The sequence below is a fragment of the Biomphalaria glabrata genome, chromosome 10 (genome assembly GCF_947242115.1).
Source record: "Biomphalaria glabrata chromosome 10, xgBioGlab47.1, whole genome shotgun sequence".
Classification (NCBI taxonomy): domain Eukaryota; kingdom Metazoa; phylum Mollusca; class Gastropoda; family Planorbidae; genus Biomphalaria; species Biomphalaria glabrata.
This window is the reverse complement of record NC_074720.1, coordinates 156,244-173,669: the sequence shown is the minus strand read 5'-3', so window position 1 is coordinate 173,669 and position 17,426 is coordinate 156,244.

Genomic DNA, 17,426 nt, shown 5'->3' with positions numbered 1-17,426 from the left:
AATTTCCAACACTCATCTCGCGGGCCACATGAACGAAAAGTTATAAAAATAAAATAAAATTGTTCTGAAACTATTTTGGTAGAAACCTATGGATTTGACACTTAATTATTAGGTTATTTGACAATTATATTTTTTTACGCGTCAGACAATAGGTTACATTCTCTACTTAAATGTGAGCAACACTGGCTCATGTTGTGGTCTCTTTTTGATAAATATCCTCCAATATCTAAGCATAGTATTTAACAATTTTTTATTCGCGACTCAAACCAAGAATGCCACCATATTTATTTTATAATGCCGTTTTTAAGTTGTTTTATTAAACAGCCACACTTTCTTTACAAAATAAATATGTTGCCTTATTATCATGTTCAACAAAAAAAAAAAAAAGTAAAGATCTGCTAACTTGTCCTGGTAGATTCTACATTCAGAGTCCCATTTCATAAACACACAAATGTTAAAGTTCATGGTACCAATCCATGAGAGAAAAAAGTGAGGGCCCAAACGTAGGTAAAGATACATTTTTTCAACCTTTTTTTTTTTTTTTTTGTTTGGAAGGTAGATTTCTACACATAGTGCCGACGTTTCGGCGGGCCGGATGGAACCACGTTGCGGGCCGGATCTGGCCCGCGGGCCGTAGTTTGGGCATCACTGATCTAGTCAATCTAGATTTCAAAGCAAAGAAAACAGAAGAACGGTGGACCATAAGGCAAAGACGATAGGATCGACATGGACCAAGCTGAAGAAATCCAGAATATTTATATTATTTATATATTTTATTTTTTTTTTTAATTTTTTTTTTTTTCGAAAATTGACTTTCCCGGTACTGACTTCACTGTAGACCAGTGGTTCCCAAACTTTTATAAAAAAAAATTTATAATTTTTTTTAAAATTTTTTTTATTATTTTTTTTTTTCGAGAATTGACTATCTTATGACTGACTTCACTGTAGACCAGTGGTTCCCAAAATTTTAGTTTTTTTTTTCTCGTAGACCCCTTGCCATGTTTTCTGCTTTTCGGTAGAACCCCTGCTTAACTTATATTTTTTTTTTTTTTTAATTTTTTTTTTTCGAAAATTGACTTTCCCGGTACTGACTTCACTGTAGACCAGTGGTTCCCAAACTTTTATAAAAAAAATTTTATAATTTTTTTTAAAATTTTTTTTATTATTTTTTTTTTTTCGAGAATTGACTATCTTATGACTGACTTCACTGTAGACCAGTGGTTTCCAAAATTTTAGTTTTTTTTTTTTTTTGATGTTTTTTTATAAAAAAAAATAATATTTTTTTAAATTTATTTTTTTTCAATTTTTTTTTTTTTTTTTTTTTTTTTTTTTTTTTTCAATTTCTTTAGATTAAATTTGAATTCTCAAAAAAAAAAAAAAAAAAAATTAAAAAAAAAATTTATCTAAAAAAATTTAAAAAACAAAAAAAAATTATCTAAAAAAAAAAAAATTTATCTAAAAAAAAAAAAAAAAAAAAATTATCTAAAAAAAAAATTAAAAAAAAAAAAATCAAAAAGAAATAAAAATTAAAAAAAAAAAAAAATTAAAAAAAAAAAAATTTATAAAAAAAAAAAAAAAAAAAAAAATTACTAAATGTTTGGGAACATCTGGTCTACAGTGAAGTCAGTCCTGGGAAAGTGAATTCTCGAAAAAAAAAAAAAATTAAAAAAAAAAAAAAAAATTATCTAAAAAAAATAAAAAAATAAATAAAAATAAAAATTTAAAAAAATTTATCTAAAAAAAAAAAATACAAAAAAAAAAAATATAAGTTAAGCAGGGGTTTTACCGAAAAGCAGAAAACATGGCAAGGGGTCTACTAGACAAAAAAATTTGGGAACCACTGCTCTAGATCTACATATTTAATATTAGAATCATCATTAGAGTTTGTCTAGTAGAGTCTAGAAAAGAATGTATAGATTACTATAGTCCTAGAATTCTAGATTATTAGTCTAGATCTAACTTAAAATTTTCAATAAATATTCTGGATTTCTTCAGCTTGGTCCATGTCAATCCTATCGTCTTTGCCTTATGGTCTACCGTTCTTCTGTTTTCTTTGCTTTGAAATCTAGATTGACTAGATCTACACAATGTCAATATAATTTCTAGATCTATATATCTAAGACTAATTAGTATGGGCTTAATATTACTGTATTATTTAGTTTAACTACAATTTTTCAGGTCAGCAGCATTACAGTAAGCACTGGTACAGCGTACCGGCACTTTTTTCAATGCAGCGAAAAAGTTACTTTTGTATTTTAAAGTTTATTATTTATTTATTAGTTGTTAAAAGGCAATCCATCACTGAGCTCCGGCACCTATTTCTTTACAAAAAAGCACTGATTACCTGTATATTCTTTAACAATAACGGTTTACTATTCTCAGGAATTAGTCATTCAAAAGACGGTGAGGAAAAGAATGGTCGACAAACCTTGTGTGGTGCCTTAACAGTCCATCAGACTAAGGGATAGATAAAGGTGAATTTAATTTATATTTTGATCTATATAAGTTGATTTACTGGACTAAAAATCTAGATATTGGTAAAACTTTGCTATTCTATTCTAAATCTAGTGTGACATTCCATATTTTTTATTCTGATTTTAGATAGATCTTGATTAGATCTAGATCCCATATGTATAGGACTTAGCACTAGATCTCTAGAAATTATTGTATATGATGCTAGATCTAGAAAATCTAGACTTGATCATAGAAATCTTCAAGAAAAATAATGAACTAACCTAGACAGATCTCTTGAATTACATTGTAAATCATCTTGTTGAATTATCTCCACCACCTTCAGTCAATAGACAACTATGGCTCATATGAGAACAAGAGCCTCTGCGTTGGCATCGACTATTTTCCAATCCTTTCTGTTCAGTTTCATCCATATTAAAATACATTTTAGAGGTTTTTATTACTTAATAGAAAAGATCTAGAATTTTAATAAAAATCTAGTCTATCTAGATCTAAAATTCTAGATCCACCCAATTTTATGTATACAAGTAGTATGGGTGTAGGATTGGCTTAATATAATAGTGAACAAATAGATGCTATCTTACTAGATTTTTCTAAGGCTTTTGACAAAGTTCACCACCATAGTTTGCTTAAAAAATTAAAATATTTCGGCATTAATGGTCCACTGCATCAGTGGATTAAGGACTTTCTGATAGGGAGAGAACAAACTGTAATAATAAATGGCTCTAAATCAACACCGATAATAGTAAACTCAGGTGTACCTCAAGGAACAGTCTTGGGTCCACTACTATTTTTAATTTACATAAATGATTTACCAAATTGCATTAGTTCAGGAACAAAAGTCAGATTATTTGCAGACGATTGCATAATATATAGAACAATAAAAACAACACAAGACACAGATATTTTACAAAGAGAATTAGATGAATTACAGAAATGGGAATCAAATTGGAGCATGTCTTTCCACCCAGAAAAATGTCAGTTGTTAAGAGTAACAAAAAAACTAAAACAAATTAATTCCACTTATCTTATTCATGGCAAACCAGTAACACAGACTAAAAACGCAAAATACCTAGGTGTTATAATAAATGAAAAACTGTCATGGAATCCACATATTGATGAAACTACAAAAAAAATCAAACAAAGCATTAGGATTTATTAAAAGAAATTTCTATAAATCAAATAAGAACATAAAACTAAAATGTTATTTAAAACTTTGGTTAGGCCAATAATAGAATATGCATCCTCCGTTTGGGACCCCACAACTCAAGAAAACATTAAGAAACTAGAACAGACACAAAATAGAGCAGTGCGATTCATAACAAACGAATATTCACATTTGACTAGAGTAACACCTTTAGTAAAATCACTAAATTTAGAAAGTCTTCAGGACAGAAGGCTCAAAAGTAAAGTAGCAATCATACATAAAACACTGAACCATAATCTTCAAATACAAAAACAAAATTTAATAAAATACTCTGAAAGACACAAAGATAAAGGCACATTCCTCGTCCCATATGCTAGGACAAATTTGTACAAATACTCCTTCTTCCCTAGTGCTATTAGAGCATGGAATGGGTTGCCTGAGCTAGCCAGGAAAACCAGTGACTTGGCAGAATTTAAGTCATTGGTTAATATGCATGACTAAATGTTTGACGCGTAGGACGTAATCATCTTCTTTTTTAAAGTAACGTGTGTATTATATAAGATAAGAAGATAATAGTATTTATCTTGAATCAGTTTGTTAATCTACATTATATGGGTATGATAGTTGTACATCTTCTACTAGATCAAGTTAAATATAGCTATCCTTTTTTATATGTAATGTGAAATTGTATCTGATAATATTTTTCATTCTTAGGTAGATCTTGATTACACTGCCTGGTTTTGTGGTTTGCACGAGATGGTTGACACAATGATCTGAAGTTCAAACTGCCATTTTCTACTGTCCGCTGCAAGATCTTGGCTGGAATGTAAAAGGAATGTCCAAAATATTTAAATGACAAACAGGATGGGAACTGATAATGAGGAATGTATGTCCAGTTTTTTTTTGTTTTTTTTTTTGTGTTTTTTTAATACAGATATGAAAGATGACATTACCCTAACTTAGAGTCCTAGGAGTTTCATTAATTTATTTACTCAGATGCTGAAACAGACATCTGGCATATTCCTATAATCAGTATCATGGCCTTTGTATACAACAAAATTGATTGGAACTCCTAGACTAGAAATATAATTCAAGATTTAAATAAGGCACTGGTCATAGTTTTAGAAAGTGTGGCTAGCATTCTGGTAAGATATTTTATTAATAATTAGAAATTAAATTAAACTTTATTTAATGATATTAAATTTCTTTTTTAAGAATTATGGTCCATTTTTTCCCCATTTGTGTACAAAGAAGGAAGACAGAGAGATGGAAAGACATCAAAGAATGGGCAGGTCTGCCAAGAAATGGTTTATCCAGGGCTAAGTACAGAGAGGAATATAGAAGGGCTGTTGACAGATCTTGTGTGGTGCCCCCATGGTTCAACAGACTAATTGATTGGTAATGGTAAGAATTTAATGTATTTTTTTTTAAAAATTGTGTTAATTACATTAAGGGACTAAATCAGTCTTTTTTTATTTCCAGAAAATAATACCAGGGTTATGCTCCTTTGACCATTGAGTTCCAGGATGAAGAATGAAAGACAGAGAGCAATGTGAAGACATGAAAGAATGGGCAGGTCTGCCATGAAATGGTTTATCCAGGGCTAAGTACAGAGAGGAATATAGAAGGGCTGTTGACAGATCTTGTGTGGTGCCCCCATGGTTCAACAGACTGATTGATAGGTAATGGTAAGAATTTAATGTATTTTGTAAAAAAAAAAGGTGTTAATTACATTAAGGGACTTAATCACTCTTTTTTTAATTTTACATTCATTTAATGTAATTATTTTATACAGTAATATATGATTTTTATCTTGGTAAATCATTTAAATATATATCCTGCTAATCAAACCAAAGAATCTTCTCAATACTTATTTAAAAATTTTAATTTTGTCTGCATGTAACAAATGTTTAACGAAAAGAAATGTACACTGTCCATCATTGATTATTTAAAACTGGGATTCATTCCTTCCTTGTCAAACAAGCCGTTGCCTAAGTGACTTTTTTAAAATAATGATACGAAACCAATTGCTAGAGGATCATCTGAGACAATGTCACTCAACAAAATAGATAAAGATTTAAAAATTTTCTAGCACTCAAAGATAAAGTTAAGAATAGACCCACACAATCTCACTTCAACATCATATATATAGAGAGAAGATGTTAGTTTGTGAGCATCTTACAATATCTCTTTACTTATAGCAAAATATGGAAACATAGGTAAAACATTGATTTTACCAGCCGTTGTAGTTGTGAAAATTGTTTTACACACACCTACATCTGATATTATTAAAAGAATTTCTTTAAACAAAAATACAGTTCAAGGGCACATCGGTGGCATGAGTTATCAAATTAAAAGCTTCTTATGTGATTCTTTGCAAAGGAAATATATACAGTTTGGGATCAGTTTGGAACCAGTGGCGTCACAGGCTCTGATGGGGTGTAGCGCTGTGTGCTGTAAACTGCCTAGGGGTTGCCAGCTCCTTATTTTTCCTCAGGGTTGACCCACGACAGCTTTCCCATGTTTGGGAATAGTTGCAAGGCAGCAGATTTTTAAATTCAGTTTTCCTTCTGCTATGTGGCTAATGAGCTCTTCCTCCTTGAAGCCTACCAGCTAAGGCGCCAGTTACTCGCCTTCGTCCCTTCCCCTTTAGTGAAAACAGTTCGGCGGACACGTGAAAGATACACGAGAAACTCTTTGCGAAAATTTTTACAATGATACTTAAAACAAATTAATTAATTAATATTTATTGTTTGAATGTCTTCTTTATAGAATGTATGAAACATGACATCCATAGGAACAGATGATAAGCCTGGGTAAAAAAACATTTCCAGTGTGTTTGATGATTCCAGCAATACATATTAAATTGGTTAAATTTGAATTTTATCAATAAAAATGAGTTATTATTTAATACTTATATGTATTTTTAAATTGCATTTTACTCTTCAACTCACTAAAATTAGAAATTAGTTTTCAAATAAATTGAAAAAAAAAAGCAATATAAGTTAAGCAGGGGGTCTACCAAAAAGCAGAAAACATGGCAAGGGGTCTACGAAACAAAAAAGTTTGGGAACCACTGGTCTACAGTGAAGTCAGTCCCGCAATAGTGAATTCTCAAAAAAAAAAAAAAAAAAAATTTAAAACAAAATTTATCTAAAAAAATTTAAAAAAAAAAAAAAGAAAAAAAAAAAAAACATTTACTAAAAAAAAAAAAAAAAAAATTAAAAAAAAAAATTTTATAAAAAAAAAAAAAAAAATTAAAAAAAAAAAAAATTAAAAAAAAAAAATTTTATAAAAAAAAAAAAAAAAAAAAAAAAAAAAATTTACTGAATGTTTGGGAACCACTGGTCTACAGTTAAATCAGTCCTGGGATAGTGAATTCTCAAAAAAAAAAAAAAAAATTAAAACAAAATTTATCTAAAGAAATTACAAAAAAAAATTTATCTAAAAAAAAAAATTGAAAAAAAAAAATTAAAAAAAAATTTTTTTTTTAATAAAAAAAACAAAAAAAAAAAAAAAAAATTTTAGTAAAATTTTGGGAACCACTGGTCTACAGTGAAGTTAGTCCCAAGATAGTCAATTCTCAGAAAAAAAAAAATTAAAAAAAATTTTTAAAAAAATTATAAAAATTTTTTTATAAAATTTTGGGAACCACTGGTCTACAGTGAAGTCAGTACCGGGAAAGTCAATTCTCGAAAAAAAAAAAAAAATTAAAAAAAAAAAAAAAATTATCTAAAAAAAATAAAAAAATAAATAAAAATAAAAATTAAAAAAAATTTATCTAAAAAAAAAAAATACAAAAAAAAAAAATATAAGTTAAGCAGGGGTTTTACCGAAAAGCAGAAAACATGGCAAGGGGTCTACGAGACAAAAAAATTTGGGAACCACTGCTCTAGATCTACATATTTAATATTAGAATCATCATTAGAGTTTGTCTAGTAGAGTCTAGAAAAGAATGTATAGATTACTATAGTCCTAGTATTCTAGATTATTAGTCTAGATCTAACTTAAAATTTTCAATAAATATTCTGGATTTCTTCAGCTTGGTCCATGTCAATCCTATCGTCTTTGCCTTATGGTCTACCGTTCTTCTGTTTTCTTTGCTTTGAAATCTAGATTGACTAGATCTACACAATGTCAATATAATTTCTAGATCTATATATCTAAGACTAATTAGTATGGGCTTAATATTACTGTATTATTTAGTTTAACTACAATTTTTCAGGTCAGCAGCATTACAGTAAGCACTGGTACAGCGTACCGGCACTTTTTTCAATGCAGCGAAAAAGTTACTTTTGTATTTTAAAGTTTATTATTTATTTATTAGTTGTTAAAAGGCAATCCATCACTGAGCTCCGGCACCTATTTCTTTACAAAAAAGCACTGATTACCTGTATATTCTTTAACAATAACGGTTTACTATTCTCAGGAATTAGTCATTCAAAAGACGGTGAGGAAAAGAATGGTCGACAAACCTTGTGTGGTGCCTTAACAGTCCATCAGACTAAGGGATAGATAAAGGTGAATTTAATTTATATTTTGATCTATATAAGTTGATTTACTGGACTAAAAATCTAGATATTGGTAAAACTTTGCTATTCTATTCTAAATCTAGTGTGACATTCCATATTTTTTATTCTGATTTTAGATAGATCTTGATTAGATCTAGATCCCATATGTATAGGACTTAGCACTAGATCTCTAGAAATTATTGTATATGATGCTAGATCTAGAAAATCTAGACTTGATCATAGAAATCTTCAAGAAAAATAATGAACTAACCTAGACAGATCTCTTGAATTACATTGTAAATCATCTTGTTGAATTATCTCCACCACCTTCAGTCAATAGACAACTATGGCTCATACGAGAACAAGAGCCTCTGCGTTGGCATCGACTATTTTCCAATCCTTTCTGTTCAGCTTCATCCATATTAAAATACATTTTAAAGGTTTTTATTACTTAATAGAAAAGATCTAGAATTTTAATAAAAATCTAGTCTATCTAGATCTAAAATTCTAGATCCACCCAATTTTATGTATACAAGTAGTATGGGTGTAGGATTGGCTTAATATAATAGTGAACAAATAGATGCTATCTTACTAGATTTTTCTAAGGCTTTTGACAAAGTTCACCACCATAGTTTGCTTAAAAAATTAAAATATTTCGGCATTAATGGTCCACTGCATCAGTGGATTAAGGACTTTCTGATAGGGAGAGAACAAACTGTAATAATAAATGGCTCTAAATCAACACCGATAATAGTAAACTCAGGTGTACCTCAAGGAACAGTCTTGGGTCCACTACTATTTTTAATTTACATAAATGATTTACCAAATTGCATTACTTCAGGAACAAAAGTCAGATTATTTGCAGACGATTGCATAATATATAGAACAATAAAAACAACACAAGACACAGATATTTTACAAAGAGAATTAGATGAATTACAGAAATGGGAATCAAATTGGAGCATGTCTTTCCACCCAGAAAAATGTCAGTTGTTAAGAGTAACAAAAAAACTAAAACAAATTAATTCCACTTATCTTATTCATGGCAAACCAGTAACACAGACTAAAAACGCAAAATACCTAGGTGTTATAATAAATGAAAAACTGTCATGGAATCCACATATTGATGAAACTACAAAAAAAAATCAAACAAAGCATTAGGATTTATTAAAAGAAATTTCTATAAATCAAATAAGAACATAAAACTAAAATGTTATTTAAAACTTTGGTTAGGCCAATAATAGAATATGCATCCTCCGTTTGGGACCCCACAACTCAAGAAAACATTAAGAAACTAAAACAGACACAAAATAGAGCAGTGCGATTCATAACAAACGAATATTCACATTTGACTAGAGTAACACCTTTAGTAAAATCACTAAATTTAGAAAGTCTTCAGGACAGAAGGCTCAAAAGTAAAGTAGCAATCATACATAAAACACTGAACCATAATCTTCAAATACAAAAACAAAATTTAATAAAATACTCTGAAAGACACAAAGATAAAGGCACATTCCTCGTCCCATATGCTAGGACAAATTTGTACAAATACTCCTTCTTCCCTAGTGCTATTAGAGCATGGAATGGGTTGCCTGAGCTAGCCAGGAAAACCAGTGACTTGGCAGAATTTAAGTCATTGGTTAATATGCATGACTAAATGTTTGACGCGTAGGACGTAATCATCTTCTTTTTTGAAGTAACGTCTGTATTATATAAGATAAGAAGATAATAGTATTTATCTTGAATCAGTTTGTTAATCTACATTATATGGGTATGATAGTTGTACATCTTCTACTAGATCAAGTTAAATATAGCTATCCTTTTTTAGATGTAATGTGAAATTGTATCTGATAATATTTTTCATTCTTAGGTAGATCTTGATTACACTGCCTGGTTTTGTGGTTTGCACGAGACGGTTGACACAATGATCTGAAGTTCAAACTGCCATTTTCTACTGTCCGCTGCAAGATCTTGGCTGGAATGTAAAAGGAATGTCCAAAATATTTAAATGACAAACAGGATGGGAACTGATAATGAGGAATGTATGTCCAGTTTTTTTTTGTTTTTTTTTTTGTGTTTTTTTAATACAGATATGAAAGATGACATTACCCTAACTTAGAGTCCTAGGAGTTTCATTAATTTATTTACTCAGATGCTGAAACAGACATCTGGCATATTCCTATAATCAGTATCATGGCCTTTGTATACAACAAAATTGATTGGAACTCCTAGACTAGAAATATAATTGAAGATTTAAATAAGGCACTGGTCATAGTTTTAGAAAGTGTGGCTAGCATTCTGGTAAGATATTTTATTAATAATTAGAAATTAAATTAAACTTTATTTAATGATATTAAATTTCTTTTTTAAGAATTATGGTCCATTTTTTCCCCATTTGTGTACAAAGAAGGAAGACAGAGAGATGGAAAGACATCAAAGAATGGGCAGGTCTGCCAAGAAATGGTTTATCCAGGGCTAAGTACAGAGAGGAATATAGAAGGGCTGTTGACAGATCTTGTGTGGTGCCCCCATGGTTCAACAGACTAATTGATTGGTAATGGTAAGAATTTAATGTATTTTAAAAAAAAAATTGTGTTAATTACATTAAGGGACTAAATCAGTCTTTTTTTATTTCCAGAAAATAATACCAGGGTTATGCTCCTTTGACCATTGAGTTCCAGGATGAAGAATGAAAGACAGAGAGCAATGTGAAGACATGAAAGAATGGGCAGGTCTGCCATGAAATGGTTTATCCAGGGCTAAGTACAGAGAGGAATATAGAAGGGCTGTTGACAGATCTTGTGTGGTGCCCCCATGGTTCAACAGACTGATTGATAGGTAATGGTAAGAATTTAATGTATTTTGTAAAAAAAATGGTGTTAATTACATTAAGGGACTTAATCACTCTTTTTTTAATTTTACATTCATTTAATGTAATTATTTTATACAGTAATATATGATTTTTATCTTGGTAAATCATTTAAATATATATCCTGCTAATCAAACCAAAGAATCTTCTCAATACTTATTTAAAAATTTTAATTTTGTCTGCATGTAACAAATGTTTAACGAAAAGAAATGTACACTGTTCATCATTGATTAATTAAAACTGGGATTCATTCCTTCCTTGTCAAACAAGCCTTTGCCTAAGTGACTTTTTTAAAATAATGATACGAAACCAATTGCTAGAGGATCATCTGAGACAATGTCACCCTAACAAAATAGATAAAGATTTAAAAATTTTCTAGCACTCAAAGATAAAGTTAAGAATAGACCCACACAATCTCACTTCAACATCATATATATAGAGAGAAGATGTTGGTTTGTGAGCATCTTACAATATCTCTTTACTTATAGCAAAATATGGAAACATAGGTAAAACATTGATTTTACCAGCCGTTGTAGTTGTGAAAATTGTTTTACACACACCTACATCTGATATTATTAAAAGAATTTCTTTAAACAAAAATACAGTTCAAGGGCACATCGGTGGCATGAGTTATCAAATTAAAAGCTTCTTATGTGATTCTTTGCAAAGGAAATATATACAGTTTGGGATCAGTTTGGAACCAGTGGCGTCACAGGCTCTGATGGGGTGTAGCGCTGTGTGCTGTAAACTGCCTAGGGGTTGCCAGCTCCTTATTTTTCCTCAGGGTTGACCCACGACAGCTTTCCCATGTTTGGGAATAGTTGCAAGGCAGCAGATTTTTAAATTCAGTTTTCCTTCTGCTATGTGGCTAATGAGCTCTTCCTGCTTGAAGCCTACCGGCTAAGGCGCCAGTTACTCGCCTTCGTCCCTTCCCCTTTAGTGAAAACAGTTCGGCGGACACGTGAAAGATACACGAGAAACTCTTTGCGAAAATTTTTACAATGATACTTAAAACAAATTAATTAATTAATATTTATTGTTTGAATGTCTTCTTTATAGAATGTATGAAACATGACATCCATAGGAACAGATGATAAGCCTGGGTAAAAAAACATTTCCAGTGTGTTTGATGATTCCAGCAATACATATTAAATTGGTTAAATTTGAATTTTATCAATAAAAATGAGTTATTATTAAATACTTATATGTATTTTTAAATTGCATTTTACTCTTCAACTCACTAAAATTAGAAATTAGTTTTCAAATAAATTGAAAAAAAAAAGCAATATAAGTTAAGCAGGGGGTCTATCAAAAAGCAGAAAACATGGCAAGGGGTCTACGAAACAAAAAAGTTTGGGAACCACTGGTCTACAGTGAAGTCAGTCCCGCAATAGTGAATTTTCAAAAAAAAAAAAAAAAAAATTTAAAACAAAATTTATCTAAAAAAATTTAAAAAAAAAAAAAAAAGAAAAAAAAAAAAAATTTACTAAAAAAAAAAAAAAAATTAAAAAAAAAAATTTTATAAAAAAAAAAAAAAAAAATTAAAAAAAAAAAATTAAAAAAAAAAAATTTATAAAAAAAAAAAAAAAAAAAAAAAAAAATTTACTGAATGTTTGGGAACCACTGGTCTACAGTTAAATCAGTCCTGGGATAGTGAATTCTCAAAAAAAAAAAAAAAATTTAAAACAAAATTTATCTAAAGAAATTACAAAAAAAAATTTATTTAAAAAAAAAAATTGAAAAAAAAAAATTAAAAAAAAATTTTTTTTTAATAAAAAAAACAAAAAAAAAAAAAAAAAAAATTTTAGTAAAATTTTGGGAACCACTGGTCTACAGTGAAGTTAGTCCCAAGATAGTCAATTCTCGGAAAAAAAAAAATTAAAAAAAATTTTAAAAAAAATTATAAAAATTTTTTTATAAAATTTTGGGAACCACTGGTCTACAGTAAAGTCAGTACCGGGAAAGTCAATTCTCGAAAAAAAAAAAAAATTAAAAAAAAAAAAAAAAATTATCTAAAAAAAATAAAAAAATAAATAAAAATAAAAATTTAAAAAAATTTATCTAAAAAAAAAAAATACAAAAAAAAAATATATAAGTTAAGCAGGGGTTTTACCGAAAAGCAGAAAACATGGCAAGGGGTCTACGAGACAAAAAAATTTGGGAACCACTGCTCTAGATCTACATATTTAATATTAGAATCATCATTAGAGTTTGTCTAGTAGAGTCTAGAAAAGAATGTATAGATTACTATAGTCCTAGTATTCTAGATTATTAGTCTAGATCTAACTTAAAATTTTCAATAAATATTCTGGATTTCTTCAGCTTGGTCCATGTCAATCCTATCGTCTTTGCCTTATGGTCTACCATTCTTCTTTTTTTTTTTGCTTTGAAATCTAGATTGACTAGATCTACACAATGTCAATATAATTTCTAGATCTATATATCTAAGACTAATTAGTATGGGCTTAATATTACTGTATTATTTAGTTTAACTACAATTTTTCAGGTCAGCAGCATTACAGTAAGCACTGGTACAGTGTACCGGCACTTTTTTCAATGCAGCGAAAAAGTTACTTTTGTATTTTAAAGTTTATTATTTATTTATTAGTTGTTAAAAGGCAATCCATCACTGAGCTCCGGCACCTATTTCTTTACAAAAAAGCACTGATTACCTGTATATTCTTTAACAATAACGGTTTACTATTCTCAGGAATTAGTCATTCAAAAGACGGTGAGGAAAAGAATGGTCGACAAACCTTGTGTGGTGCCTTAACAGTCCATCAGACTAAGGGATAGATAAAGGTGAATTTAATTTATATTTTGATCTATATAAGTTGATTTACTGGACTAAAAATCTAGATATTGGTAAAACTTTGCTATTCTATTCTAAATCTAGTGTGACATTCCATATTTTTTATTCTGATTTTAGATAGATCTTGATTAGATCTAGATCCCATATGTATAGGACTTAGCACTAGATCTCTAGAAATTATTGTATATGATGCTAGATCTAGAAAATCTAGACTTGATCATAGAAATCTTCAAGAAAAATAATGAACTAACCTAGACAGATCTCTTGAATTACATTGTAAATCATCTTGTTGAATTATCTCCACCACCTTCAGTCAATAGACAACTATGGCTCATACGAGAACAAGAGCCTCTGCGTTGGCATCGACTATTTTCCAATCCTTTCTGTTCAGCTTCATCCATATTAAAATACATTTTAAAGGTTTTTATTACTTAATAGAAAAGATCTAGAATTTTAATAAAAATCTAGTCTATCTAGATCTAAAATTCTAGATCCACCCAATTTTATGTATACAAGTAGTATGGGTGTAGGATTGGCTTAATATAATAGTGAACAAATAGATGCTATCTTACTAGATTTTTCTAAGGCTTTTGACAAAGTTCACCACCATAGTTTGCTTAAAAAATTAAAATATTTCGGCATTAATGGTCCACTGCATCAGTGGATTAAGGACTTTCTGATAGGGAGAGAACAAACTGTAATAATAAATGGCTCTAAATCAACACCGATAATAGTAAACTCAGGTGTACCTCAAGGAACAGTCTTGGGTCCACTACTATTTTTAATTTACATAAATGATTTACCAAATTGCATTACTTCAGGAACAAAAGTCAGATTATTTGCAGACGATTGCATAATATATAGAACAATAAAAACAACACAAGACACAGATATTTTACAAAGAGAATTAGATGAATTACAGAAATGGGAATCAAATTGGAGCATGTCTTTCCACCCAGAAAAATGTCAGTTGTTAAGAGTAACAAAAAAACTAAAACAAATTAATTCCACTTATCTTATTCATGGCAAACCAGTAACACAGACTAAAAACGCAAAATACCTAGGTGTTATAATAAATGAAAAACTGTCATGGAATCCACATATTGATGAAACTACAAAAAAATCAAACAAAGCATTAGGATTTATTAAAAGAAATTTCTATAAATCAAATAAGAACATAAAACTAAAATGTTATTTAAAACTTTGGTTAGGCCAATAATAGAATATGCATCCTCCGTTTGGGACCCCACAACTCAAGAAAACATTAAGAAACTAGAACAGACACAAAATAGAGCAGTGCGATTCATAACAAACGAATATTCACATTTGACTAGAGTAACACCTTTAGTAAAATCACTAAATTTAGAAAGTCTTCAGGACAGAAGGCTCAAAAGTAAAGTAGCAATCATACATAAAACACTGAACCATAATCTTCAAATACAAAAACAAAATTTAATAAAATACTCTGAAAGACACAAAGATAAAGGCACATTCCTCGTCCCATATGCTAGGACAAATTTGTACAAATACTCCTTCTTCCCTAGTGCTATTAGAGCATGGAATGGGTTGCCTGAGCTAGCCAGGAAAACCAGTGACTTGGCAGAATTTAAGTCATTGGTTAATATGCATGACTAAATGTTTGACGCGTAGGACGTAATCATCTTCTTTTTTAAAGTAACGTGTGTATTATATAAGATAAGAAGATAATAGTATTTATCTTGAATCAGTTTGTTAATCTACATTATATGGGTATGATAGTTGTACATCTTCTACTAGATCAAGTTAAATATAGCTATCCTTTTTTAGATGTAATGTGAAATTGTATCTGATAATATTTTTCATTCTTAGGTAGATCTTGATTACACTGCCTGGTTTTGTGGTTTGCACGAGACGGTTGACACAATGATCTGAAGTTCAAACTGCCATTTTCTACTGTCCGCTGCAAGATCTTGGCTGGAATGTAAAAGGAATGTCCAAAATATTTAAATGACAAACAGGATGGGAACTGATAATGAGGAATGTATGTCCAATTTTTTTTTGTTTTTTTTTTGTGTTTTTTTAATACAGATATGAAAGATGACATTACCCTAACTTAGAGTCATAGGAGTTTCATTAATTTATTTACTCAGATGCTGAAACAGACATCTGGCATATTCCTATAATCAGTATCATGGCCTTTGTATACAACAAAATTGATTGGAACTCCTAGACTAGAAATATAATTGAAGATTTAAATAAGGCACTGGTCATAGTTTTAGAAAGTGTGGCTAGCATTCTGGTAAGATATTTTATTAATAATTAGAAATTAAATTAAACTTTATTTAATGATATTAAATTTCTTTTTTAAGAATTATGGTCCATTTTTTCCCCATTTGTGTACAAAGAAGGAAGACAGAGAGATGGAAAGACATCAAAGAATGGGCAGGTCTGCCAAGAAATGGTTTATCCAGGGCTAAGTACAGAGAGGAATATAGAAGGGCTGTTGACAGATCTTGTGTGGTGCCCCCATGGTTCAACAGACTAATTGATTGGTAATGGTAAGAATTTAATGTATTTTTAAAAAAAAATTGTGTTAATTACATTAAGGGACTAAATCAGTCTTTTTTTATTTCCAGAAAATAATACCAGGGTTATGCTCCTTTGACCATTGAGTTCCAGGATGAAGAATGAAAGACAGAGAGCAATGTGAAGACATGAAAGAATGGGCAGGTCTGCCATGAAATGGTTTATCCAGGGCTAAGTACAGAGAGGAATATAGAAGGGCTGTTGACAGATCTTGTGTGGTGCCCCCATGGTTCAACAGACTGATTGATAGGTAATGGTAAGAATTTAATGTATTTTGTAAAAAAAATGGTGTTAATTACATTAAGGGACTTAATCACTCTTTTTTTAATTTTACATTCATTTAATGTAATTATTTTATACAGTAATATATGATTTTTATCTTGGTAAATCATTTAAATATATATCCTGCTAATCAAACCAAAGAATCTTCTCAATACTTATTTAAAAATTTTAATTTTGTCTGCATGTAACAAATGTTTAACGAAAAGAAATGTACACTGTTCATCATTGATTAATTAAAACTGGGATTCATTCCTTCCTTGTCAAACAAGCCGTTGCCTAAGTGACTTTTTTAAAATAATGATACGAAACCAATTGCTAGAGGATCATCTGAGACAATGTCACCCTAACAAAATAGATAAAGATTTAAAAATTTTCTAGCACTCAAAGATAAAGTTAAGAATAGACCCACACAATCTCACTTCAACATCATATATATAGAGAGAAGATGTTGGTTTGTGAGCATCTTACAATATCTCTTTACTTATAGCAAAATATGGAAACATAGGTAAAACATTGATTTTACCAGCCGTTGTAGTTGTGAAAATTGTTTTACACACACCTACATCTGATATTATTAAAAGAATTTCTTTAAACAAAAATACAGTTCAAGGGCACATCGGTGGCATGAGTTATCAAATTAAAAGCTTCTTATGTGATTCTTTGCAAAGGAAATATATACAGTTTGGGATCAGTTTGGAACCAGTGGCGTCACAGGCTCTGATGGGGTGTAGCGCTGTGTGCTGTAAACTGCCTAGGGGTTGCCAGCTC